The sequence below is a fragment of the Ornithodoros turicata genome, unplaced genomic scaffold (assembly GCF_037126465.1).
Source record: "Ornithodoros turicata isolate Travis unplaced genomic scaffold, ASM3712646v1 Chromosome69, whole genome shotgun sequence".
Classification (NCBI taxonomy): Eukaryota; Metazoa; Arthropoda; class Arachnida; order Ixodida; family Argasidae; genus Ornithodoros; species Ornithodoros turicata.
In genome coordinates, this window is record NW_026999390.1 from 325,970 (window position 1) to 336,879 (window position 10,910).

Below are 10,910 nucleotides of genomic sequence, written 5' to 3' on the forward strand. Positions count from 1 at the left end.
CAGTCAGCTCAGGACGCTTTGCTGTGTTCCAGCGCGACATAGACGAAATTGGTAAGAACGGGCACACCAGCCCTTTAAAGTGCACTCTGCCTGTAGTTGGGTCGCTGGAACCATATCACCAAGTAATCAGTCAGCTCAGGACGCTTTGCTGTGTTCCCAGCGCGACATAGACGAAATTGGTAAGAACGGGCACACCAGTCCTTTAAAGTGCACTCTGCCTGTAGTTGGGGTCGCTGGAACCATATCACCAAGTAATCAGTCAGCTCAGGACGCTTTGCTGTGTTCCCAGCGCGACATAGACGAAATTGGTAAAAACGGGCACACCAGCCCTTTAAAGTGCACTCTGCCTGTAGTTGGGTCGCTGGAACCATATCACCAAGTAATCAGTCAGCTCAGGACGCTTTGCTGTGTTCCCAGCGCGACATAGACGAAATTGGTAAAAACGGGCACACCAGCCCTTTAAAGTGCACTCTGCCTGTAGTTGGGTCGCTGGAACCATATCACCAAGTAATCAGTCAGCTCAGGACGCTTTGCTGTGTTCCCAGCGCGACATAGACGAAATTGGTAAAAACGGGCACACCAGCCCTTTAAAGTGCACTCTGCCTGTAGTTGGGTCGCTGGAACCATATCACCAAGTAATCAGTCAGCTCAGGACGCTTTGCTGTGTTCCCAGCGCGACATAGACGAAATTGGTAAAGAACGGGCACACCAGCCCTTTAAAGTGCACTCTGCCTGTAGTTGGGTCGCTGGAACCATATCACCAAGTAATCAGTCAGCTCAGGACGCTTTGCTGTGTTCCCAGCGCGACATAGACGAAATTGGTAAGAACGGGCACACCAGTCCTTTAAAGTGCACTCTGCCTGTAGTTGGTCGCTGGAACCATATCACCAAGTAATCAGTCAGCTCAGGACGCTTTGCTGTGTTCCCAGCGCGACATAGACGAAATTGGTAAGAACGGGCACACCAGTCCTTAAAGTGCACTCTGCCTGTAGTTGGGTCGCTGGAACCATATCACCAAGTAATCAGTCAGCTCAGGACGCTTTGCTGTGTTCCCAGCGCGACATAGACGAAATTGGTAAGAACGGGCACACCAGTCCTTTAAAGTGCACTCTGCCTGTAGTTGGGTCGCTGGAACCATATCACCAAGTAATCAGTCAGCTCAGGACGCTTTGCTGTGTTCCCAGCGCGACATAGACGAAATTGGTAAGAACGGGCACACCAGTCCTTTAAAGTGCACTCTGCCTGTAGTTTGGGTCGCTGGAACCATATCACCAAGTAATCAGTCAGCTCAGGACGCTATGCTGTGTTCCCAGCGCGACATAGACGAAATTGGTAAAAACGGGCACACCAGCCCTTTAAAGTGCACTCTGCCTGTAGTTGGGTCGCTGGAACCATATCACCAAGTAATCAGTCAGCTCAGGACGCTATGCTGTGTTTCCCAGCGCGACATAGACGAAATTGGTAAAAACGGGCACACCAGCCCTTTAAAGTGCACTCTGCCTGTAGTTGGGTCGCTGGAACCATATCACCAAGTAATCAGTCAGCTCAGGACGCTATGCTGTGTTCCCAGCGCGACATAGACGAAATTGGTAAAAACGGGCACACCAGCCCTTTAAAGTGCACTCTGCCTGTAGTTGGGTCGCTGGAACCATATCACCAAGTAATCAGTCAGCTCAGGACGCTATGCTGTGTTCCCAGCGCGACATAGACGAAATTGGTAAAAACGGGCACACCAGCCCTTTAAAGTGCACTCTGCCTGTAGTTGGGTCGCTGGAACCATATCACCAAGTAATCAGTCAGCTCAGGACGCTATGCTGTGTTCCCAGCGCGACATAGACGAAATTGGTAAAAACGGGCACACCAGCCCTTTAAAGTGCACTCTGCCTGTAGTTGGGTCGCTGGAACCATATCACCAAGTAACCAGTCAGCTCAGGACGCTATGCTGTGTTCCCAGCGCGACATAGACGAAATTGGTAAAAACGGGCACACCAGCCCTTTAAAGTGCACTCTGCCTGTAGTTGGGTCGCTGGAACCATATCACCAAGTAATCAGTCAGCTCAGGACGCTATGCTGTGTTCCCAGCGCGACATAGACGAAATTGGTAAAAACGGGCACACCAGCCCTTTAAAGTGCACTCTGCCTGTAGTTGGGTCGCTGGAACCATATCACCAAGTAATCAGTCAGCTCAGGACGCTATGCTGTGTTCCCAGCGCGACATAGACGAAATTGGTAAAAACGGGCACACCAGCCCTTTAAAGTGCACTCTGCCTGTAGTTGGGTCGCTGGAACCATATCACCAAGTAATCAGTCAGCTCAGGACGCTATGCTGTGTTCCCAGCGCGACATAGACGAAATTGGTAAAAACGGGCACACCAGCCCTTTAAAGTGCACTCTGCCTGTAGTCGGGTCGCTGGAACTATATCACCAAGTAATCAGTCAGCTCAGGACGCTATGCTGTGTTCCCAGAGCGACGGAGACGAAATTGCTAAAAACGGGCACACCAGCCCTTTAAAGTGCACCCTGCCGGTAGTTGGGTGGCTGGAACCATGTCACCAAGTAGTCAGTCAGTCAAGACGCTTTGCTCTGTTCTCAGCGCGACATATACGAAATTGCTAAAAACGGGCACACCCGCGCTTTAAAGTGCACACTGCGTGTAGGTGTGTCGATGGAACCATATCACCAAGTAATCAATCAGCTGAGGAGGTTTCGCTGTGTTCCCAGCGCGACATAGACGAAATTGGTAAAAACGGGCACACCAGCCCTTTAAAGTGCACTCTGCCTGTAGTTGGGTCGCTGGAACCATATCACAAAGTAATCAGTCAGCTCAGGACGCTTTGCTGTGTTCCCAGCGCGACATAGACGAAATTGGTAAAAATGGGCACACCAGTCCTTTAAAGTGCACTCTGCCTGTAGTTGGGTCGCTGGAACCATATCACCAAGTAATCAGTCAGCTCAGGACGCTTTGCTGTGTTCCCAGCGCAACATAGACGAAATTGGTAAACACTTGCACACCAGCCCTTTAAAGTGCACCCAGCAGGTAGTTGGATCGCTGGAACCATGTCACCAAGTAATCAGTCAGCCAAGACGCTTTGCTCTTTCCCAGCGCGACATATACGAAACTGCTAAAAACGGGCACACCAGCCCTTTAAAGTGCACACTGCGTGTAGGTGTGTCGATGGAACCATATCACCAAGTAATCAATCAGCTCAGGAGGCTTTGCTGTGTTCCCAGCGCGACATTGACGAAATTGGTAAAAACGGGCACACCAGCCCTTTAAAGTGCACACTGCGTGTAGGTGTGTCGATGGAACCATATCACCAAGTAATCAATCAGCTCAGGAGGCTTTGCTGTGTTCCCAGCGCGACATAGACGAAATGGGTAAAAACGTGCACACCAGCGCTTTAAAGTGTACTTTGCCTGTAGTCGGGTCGCTGGAACTATATCACCAAGTAATTAGTCAGCTCAGGACGCGTGGCTGTGTTCCCAGAGCGACGGAGACGAAATTGCTAAAAACGGGCACACCAGCCCTTTAAAGTGCACCCTGCCGGTAGTTGGGTGGCTGGAACCATGTCACCAAGTAGTCAGTCAGTCAAGACGCTTTGCTCTGATCTCAGCGCGACATATCCGAAATTGCTAAAAACGGGCACACCCGCCCTTTAAAGCGCACACTGCGTGTAGGTGGGTCGATGGAACCATATCACCAAGTAATCAATCAGCTCAGGAGGCTTTGCTGTGTTCCCAGCGCGACATAGACGAAATTGGTAAAAATGGGCACACCAGTCCTTTAAAGTGCACTCTGCCTGTAGTTGGGTCGCTGGAACCATATCACCAAGTAATCAGTCAGCTCAGGACGCTTTGCTGTGTTCCCAGCGCAACATAGACGAAATTGGTAAACACTTGCACACCAGCCCTTTAAAGTGCACCCAGCAGGTAGTTGGATCGCTGGAACCATGTCACCAAGTAATCAGTCAGCCAAGACGCTTTGCTCTGTTCCCAGCGCGACATATACGAAACTGCTAAAAACGGGCACACCAGCCCTTTAAAATGCACACTGCGTGTAGGTGTGTCGATGGAACCATATCACCAAGTAATCAATCAGCTCAGGAGGCTTTGCTGTGTTCCCAGCGCGACATTGACGAAATTGGTAAAAACGGGCACACCAGCCCTTTAAAGTGCACACTGCGTGTAGGTGTGTCGATGGAACCATATCACCAAGTAATCAATCAGCTCAGGAGGCTTTGCTGTGTTCCCAGCGCGACATAGACGAAATTGGTAAAAACGTGCACACCAGCGCTTTAAAGTGTACCCTGCCTGTAGTCGGGTCGCTGGAACTATATCACCAAGTAATTAGTCAGCTCAGGACGCGTGGCTGTGTTCCCAGAGCGACGGAGACGAAATTGCTAAAAACGGGCACACCAGCCCTTTAAAGGGCACCCTGCCGGTAGTTGGGTGGCTGGAACTATGTCACCAAGTAGTCAGTCAGTCAAGACGCTTTGCTCTGTTCTCAGCGCGACATATACGAAATTGCTAAAAACGGGCACACCCGCCCTTTAAAGCGCACACTGCGTGTAGGTGGGTCGATGGAACCATATCACCAAGTAATCAATCAGCTCAGGAGGCTTTGCTGTGTTCCCAGCGCGACATAGACGAAATTGGTAAAAACGTGCACACCAGCCCTTTAAAGTGCACCCTGCCTGTAGTCGGGTCGCTGGAACTATATCACCAAGTAATTAGTCAGCTCAGGACGCGTGGCTGTGTTCCCAGAGCGACGGAGACGAAATTGCTAAAAACGGGTACACCAGCCCTTTAAAGTGCACCCTGCCGGTAGTTGGGTGGCTGGAACCATGTCACCAAGTAGTCAGTCAGTCAAGACGCTTTGCTCTGTTCTCAGCGCGACATATACGAAATTGCTAAAAACGGGCACACCCGCCCTTTAAAGTGCACACTGCGTGTAGGTGGGTCGATGGAACCATATCACCAAGTAATCAGTCAGCTCAGGACGCTTTGGATTGTTCCCAGCGCGACATAGACGAAATTGGTAAAAACGGGCACACCAGCCCTTTAAAGTGCACTCTGCCTGTAGTTGGGTCGCTGGAACCATATCACCAAGTAATCAGTCAGCTCAGGACGCTTTGCTGTGTTCCCAGCGCGACATAGACGAAATTGGTAAAAACGGGCACACCAGCCCTTTAAAATGCACTCTGCCTGTAGTTGGTAAGCTGGAACCATATCACCAAGTAATCAGTCAGCTCAGGACGCTTTGCTGTGTTCCCAGCGCGACATAGACGAAATTGGTAAAAACGGGCACACCAGTCCTTTAAAGTGCACTCTGCCTGTAGTTGGGTCGCTGGAACCATATCACCAAGTAATCAGTCAGCTCAGGACGCTTTGCTGTGTTCCCAGCGCAACATAGACGAAATTGGTAAACACTTGCACACCAGCAATTTAAAGTGCATCCAGCAGGTAGTTGGATCGCTGGAACCATGTCACCAAGTAATCAGTCAGCCAAGACGCTTTGCTCTGTTCCCAGCGCGACATATACGAAACTGCTAAAAACGGGCACACCAGCCCTTTAAAGTGCACACTGCGTGTAGGTGTGTCGATGGAACCATATCACCAAGTAATCAATCAGCTCAGGAGGTTTTGCTGTGTTCCCAGTGCGACATAGACGAAATTGGTAAAAACGGGCACACCAGCCCTTTAAAGTGCACTATGCCTGTAGTTGGGTCGCTGGAACCATATCACCAAGTAATCAGTCAGCTCAGGACGCTTTGCTGTGTTCCCAGCGCGACATAGACGAAATTGGTAAAAATGGGCACACCAGTCCTTTAAAGTGCACTCTGCCTGTAATTGGGTCGCTGGAACCATATCACCAAGTAATCAGTCAGCTCAGGACGCTTTGCTGTGTTCCCAGCGCAACATAGACGAAATTGGTAAACACTTGCACACCAGCCCTTTAAAGTGCACCCAGCAGGTAGTTGGATCGCTGGAACCATGTCACCAAGTAATCAGTCAGCCAAGACGCTTTGCTGTGTTCCCAGCGCGACATATACGAAACTGCTAAAAACGGGCACACCAGCCCTTTAAAGTGCACACTGCGTGTAGGTGTGTCGATGGAACCATATCACCAAGTAATCAGTCAGCTCAGGACGCGTGGCTGTGTTCCCAGAGCGACGGAGACGAAATTGCTAAAAACGGGCACACCAGCCCTTTAAAGTGCACCCTGCCGGTAGTTGGGTGGCTGGAACCATGTCACCAAGTAGTCAGTCAGTCAAGACGCTTTGCTCTGTTCTCAGCGCGACATATACGAAATTGCTAAAAATGGGCACACCCGCCCTTTAAAGTGCACACTGCGTGTAGGTGGGTCGATGGAACCATATCACCAAGTAATCAATCAGCTCAGGAGGCTTTGCTGTGTTCCCAGCGCGACATAGACGAAATTGGTAAAAACGTGCACACCAGCCCTTTAAAGTGCACCCTGCCTGTAGTCGGGTCGCTGGAACTATATCACCAAGTAATTAGTCAGCTCAGGACGCGTGGCTGTGTTCCCAGAGCGACGGAGACGAAATTGCTAAAAACGGGCACACCAGCCCTTTAAAGTGCACCCTGCCGGTAGTTGGGTGGCTGGAACCATGTCACCAAGTAGTCAGTCAGTCAAGACGCTTTGCTCTGTTCTCAGCTCGACATATACGAAATTGCTAAAAACGGGCACACCCGCCCTTTAAAGTGCACACTGCGTGTAGGTGTGTCGATGGAACCATATCACCAAGTAATCAATCAGCTCAGGAGGTTTTGCTGTGTTCCCAGCGCGACATAGACGACATTGGTAAAAACGGGCACACCAGCCCTTTAAAGTGCACTCTGCCTGTAGTTGGGTCGCTGGAACCATATCACCAAGTAATCAGTCAGCTCAGGACGCTTTGCTGTGTTCCCAGCGCGGCATAGACGAAATTGGTAAAAATGGGCACACCAGTCCTTTAAAGTGCACTCTGCCTGTAGTTGGGTCGCTGGAACCATATCACCAAGTAATCAGTCAGCTCAGGACGCTTTGCTGTGTTCCCAGCGCAACATAGACGAAATTGGTAAACACTTGCACACCAGCCCTTTAAAGTGCACCCAGCAGGTAGTTGGATCGCTGGAACCATGTCACCAAGTAATCAGTCAGCCAAGACGCTTTGCTCTGTTCCCAGCGCGACATATACGAAACTGCTAAAAACGGGCACACCAGCCCTTTAAAGTGCACACTGCGTGTAGGTGTGTCGATGGAACCATATCACCAAGTAATCAATCAGCTCAGGAGGCTTTGCTGTGTTCCCAGCGCGACATAGACGAAATTGGTAAAAACGGGCACACCCGCCCTTTAAAGCGCACACTGCGTGTAGGTGGGTCGATGGAACCATATCACCAAGTAATCAATCAGCTCAGGAGGCTTTGCTGTGTTCCCAGCGCGACATAGACGAAATTGGTAAAAACGTGCACACCAGCCCTTTAAAGTGCACCCTGCCTGTAGTCGGGTCGCTGGAACTATATCACCAAGTAATTAGTCAGCTCAGGACGCGTGGCTGTGTTCCCAGAGCGACGGAGACGAAATTGCTAAAAACGGGCACACCAGCCCTTTAAAGTGCACCCTGCCGGTAGTTGGGTGGCTGGAAATATGTCACCAAGTAATCAGTCAGTCAAGACGCTTGGCTCTGTTCTCAGCGCGACATATACGAAACTGCTAAAAACGGGCACACCAGCCCTTTAAAGTGCACACTGCGTGTAGGTGGGTCGATGGAACCACCAACTAATCCGTCAGCTCAGGACGCTTTGCTGTGTTCCTAGCGCGACGTAGACGAAATTGCTAAAAACGGGAACACCAGCCCTTTAAAGTACACTCTGCCGGTAGCTGGATCGCTGGAACCATATCACTAGTGCCTTCATAATTTGCCCACGTCTCGTAAGCGTCATTTAACCTCATTTCTGAATGCACTCATACTGACCTCACACCCCTCAGGCGTCACCAGTGACTTCACTCACACAGACCTGGCGCCCCTCAGACCTCATGAGTGCACTCACAGGAGACTTCGTGAGGGTAAGACCTCATGAGTGCACTCACAGGAGACCTTATGAGGATAAGAACCTCATGAGTGCACTCACGGATGGCCTGATCGCGGGCTTGCCCTCTCTCACCCTCACCTCAAAGGAGTGAGGTGAGGGTGAGGGGCACTCATGAGGGCCCTCATGAGTGAGTTCGCCCAGCTATGGGTGTCAGTGGGCTTAGGACGGGCCAGCAAGGGCTAATCGGTAGGCTTACATTGGGGACGGCCAATCAGAGCGTCTGGGAGGGTGATCAGTAGGCTTTGGCTTAGACGTCTGAATCAGTAGGCTTAAGGAGTGTGTGGAGGCGGGGTAGTTGGTGTACATTCATCGTGAATAAGCAGCACAAAGACGCGGACAAAGAACGAAGACAGGACGACTGCTAACTCTCAACTTGCAGTTTTTACTAAACAAAACATGTTTATATACACAAAAGAAAGGGGGGAGCCTGCTCCTAGTCACATGCCACCATCGGGTTACACTGCAACGTGTTCCCGAGATAACTTATCTCCGCGGGGGAAAGGCTCAGTAACGGAGCGCTTACGCATTGATCATCGTCGTGTCTTGTAATGAAGTAGGCTTAGAATGGACCAATCAGCATGAAGTGGGCGGAAAATTGCACGCCACAAGGTAAGACCAACCCAGGCACTATACACAACATAAGCCATTCAAGACGGACGCCAGTTCCAGCCAAGCCCCCCACAGCTCCCCATAGAGCCCCTAGTTTGAGATAATTCGAGCAACACTGGACATGCAACCAATGATAATGAACTATGATGCCTACTATTGGGCCAATCAGGAGTCTCTCAGGTTGGCTCACCTTTCGCAAGGGCCCGAAACTCGCGAGTTCCTTTGCGGGATGAAGTGAGGCGCTTCATGCGTTTCACGTCATCTGATGTCAGAAAACGTCATAAATTTAACGTCACGGCGACATCCGGTGGCTAGTGCTTACTGATTGGTTCCCGTGAGGATGAATTTGTTTTCTGAGCGATGATTGGCCGTTTTCAAATTGGTTCGAGAGCGCGTCGGCTGTGCCGGCTGCAATCGGCGTCCACGGACTCGCCGGCGTCCATCTCGGATGGCTCATGTTGTGTATAGCGGTTGGGTTGGTCTATGAGTTCCGATTTTTCCTGTTCAAAAACGCTGGCCGGACCATGTCAGTGTCCTCGAACAGTCACAGCCGCCAGGGAAGATGCCTGCGCAACATTTCTTCTCTGCTTGACTGTACAAACTCTGCTGATCTGTACAAACGATTCGAGTGTCCGAACCCCTCGTTCTTCTGACACCCGGTCAACGGCTGTCGACAGGTAAGTCATTTGTTATTGCTTGTTGCCTTACAAGACCGCATTCATTTCGTGTTTTGTAGATAAGTCGCTCAACAGTCACTGTAAATCCCGGCCTACGCAGTGACCGACCGCGTAGCTTTGCAGTTATGATGGTAGATTATATTTCTTTCCGTAAAATAATATCGTTTTCCTGAAGAATGATGAAAGATGGAAGTCACTGAAAAGGTTAGCCAGCTGTAGGACTCTTCTTTCATACCCATCTCATCTTTCAGGACCCATCTTTCATCGTTAATTTCTTAGGCATTTTGAGGCTTTGTATGTAATTGTCCTTTCTATGTTGTTTCAGCCTCAGAACATTAGTTCTCTCAAGATTGTTTTCATGTTCTGATTAAATAACCGTTCGTGTCGTACTGTCTAAAGGCATGACACTACAGTAAGTCTGTGATTCTCGGTGATTTCGCTGGACAAGTTTCCGACGTTGACTTCGTAGCTGTTCTGTACATACCTCAAAAGCCAAGTTTGTCTGGGTATTTGACCTGGATATATCATCGTGAGGTAGCGCAATGAAAGATATTTTTTGAACTTCACTCACCACACCCCATAAGTGCGAGCTTCTCACACTGTTAGAAAAAAAGGTATTAATAAGGTATAATAATGTGCTCTTATACCTCTTTTATACCTTCTGCTTCACATATACACCTTTGGAGGGTATAGAAGAGGTACACATTTCCTATTTATACCTCCAACCCTTCTCGAGGGTATGAAAGAGGTATAAAGGGGAGCTAACGTACCATATTTATACCTCATCACCATGCGTTCATATCCAGTACCAGCAATAGATCACCAGGCTATGCCTTTCACGGATACGATGAGGCTGCTTATACCTTCTGTTTCTTTATACCTTTATGGTTTTTTATACCTTTATTTCCGCAACGTGCTGTATCACATCATCATTTTTTCTTGAGACGGTATCAGCTAAGTTAAACGGATATTTAACTAAGAAACATACACATCAGTACTGTACTATCTAAATCCACATGGTTAGTTTATGGCTGCATAAAATCTTAATTGCTGGAATGTTGAATCTAGATGTCCTCACCCTTAGGGTTGCGTACCAGACGAAAGGTGCTCCACAGTTTGTCAAGTCGCCACCAGTATATATCAGTATATGTTGCTCTGTAAATGTCTGTCTCACGATACATCGTGATACACACATGATGACTGCGCAGAACGTCTTGCTCCTTGAAAAATTTCTTTAGATTTCAACTCCACATTTTTCAATTTTTTTTTTAGATGCCGAGTAATGTGCACGAGGTTTTCGTCCTACTTCACAACCATATGCGTTTGCGTGCGTGCCATCCATGCGTTTGCGTGTGTTTGTAGTACGTGTGTGTGTGTGTGTGTATGTCAAAAACTTTTCTTCCCTCCAAAGGTGATTTTTCTAGTTCCTTCCTCTAAAAATACCTATGCCTAGGTGTGATGTAACACCATAATGGTACTCGTGCAGACCTTCACAGGGGTATAGAGCTATACCCCTAAAGGTAT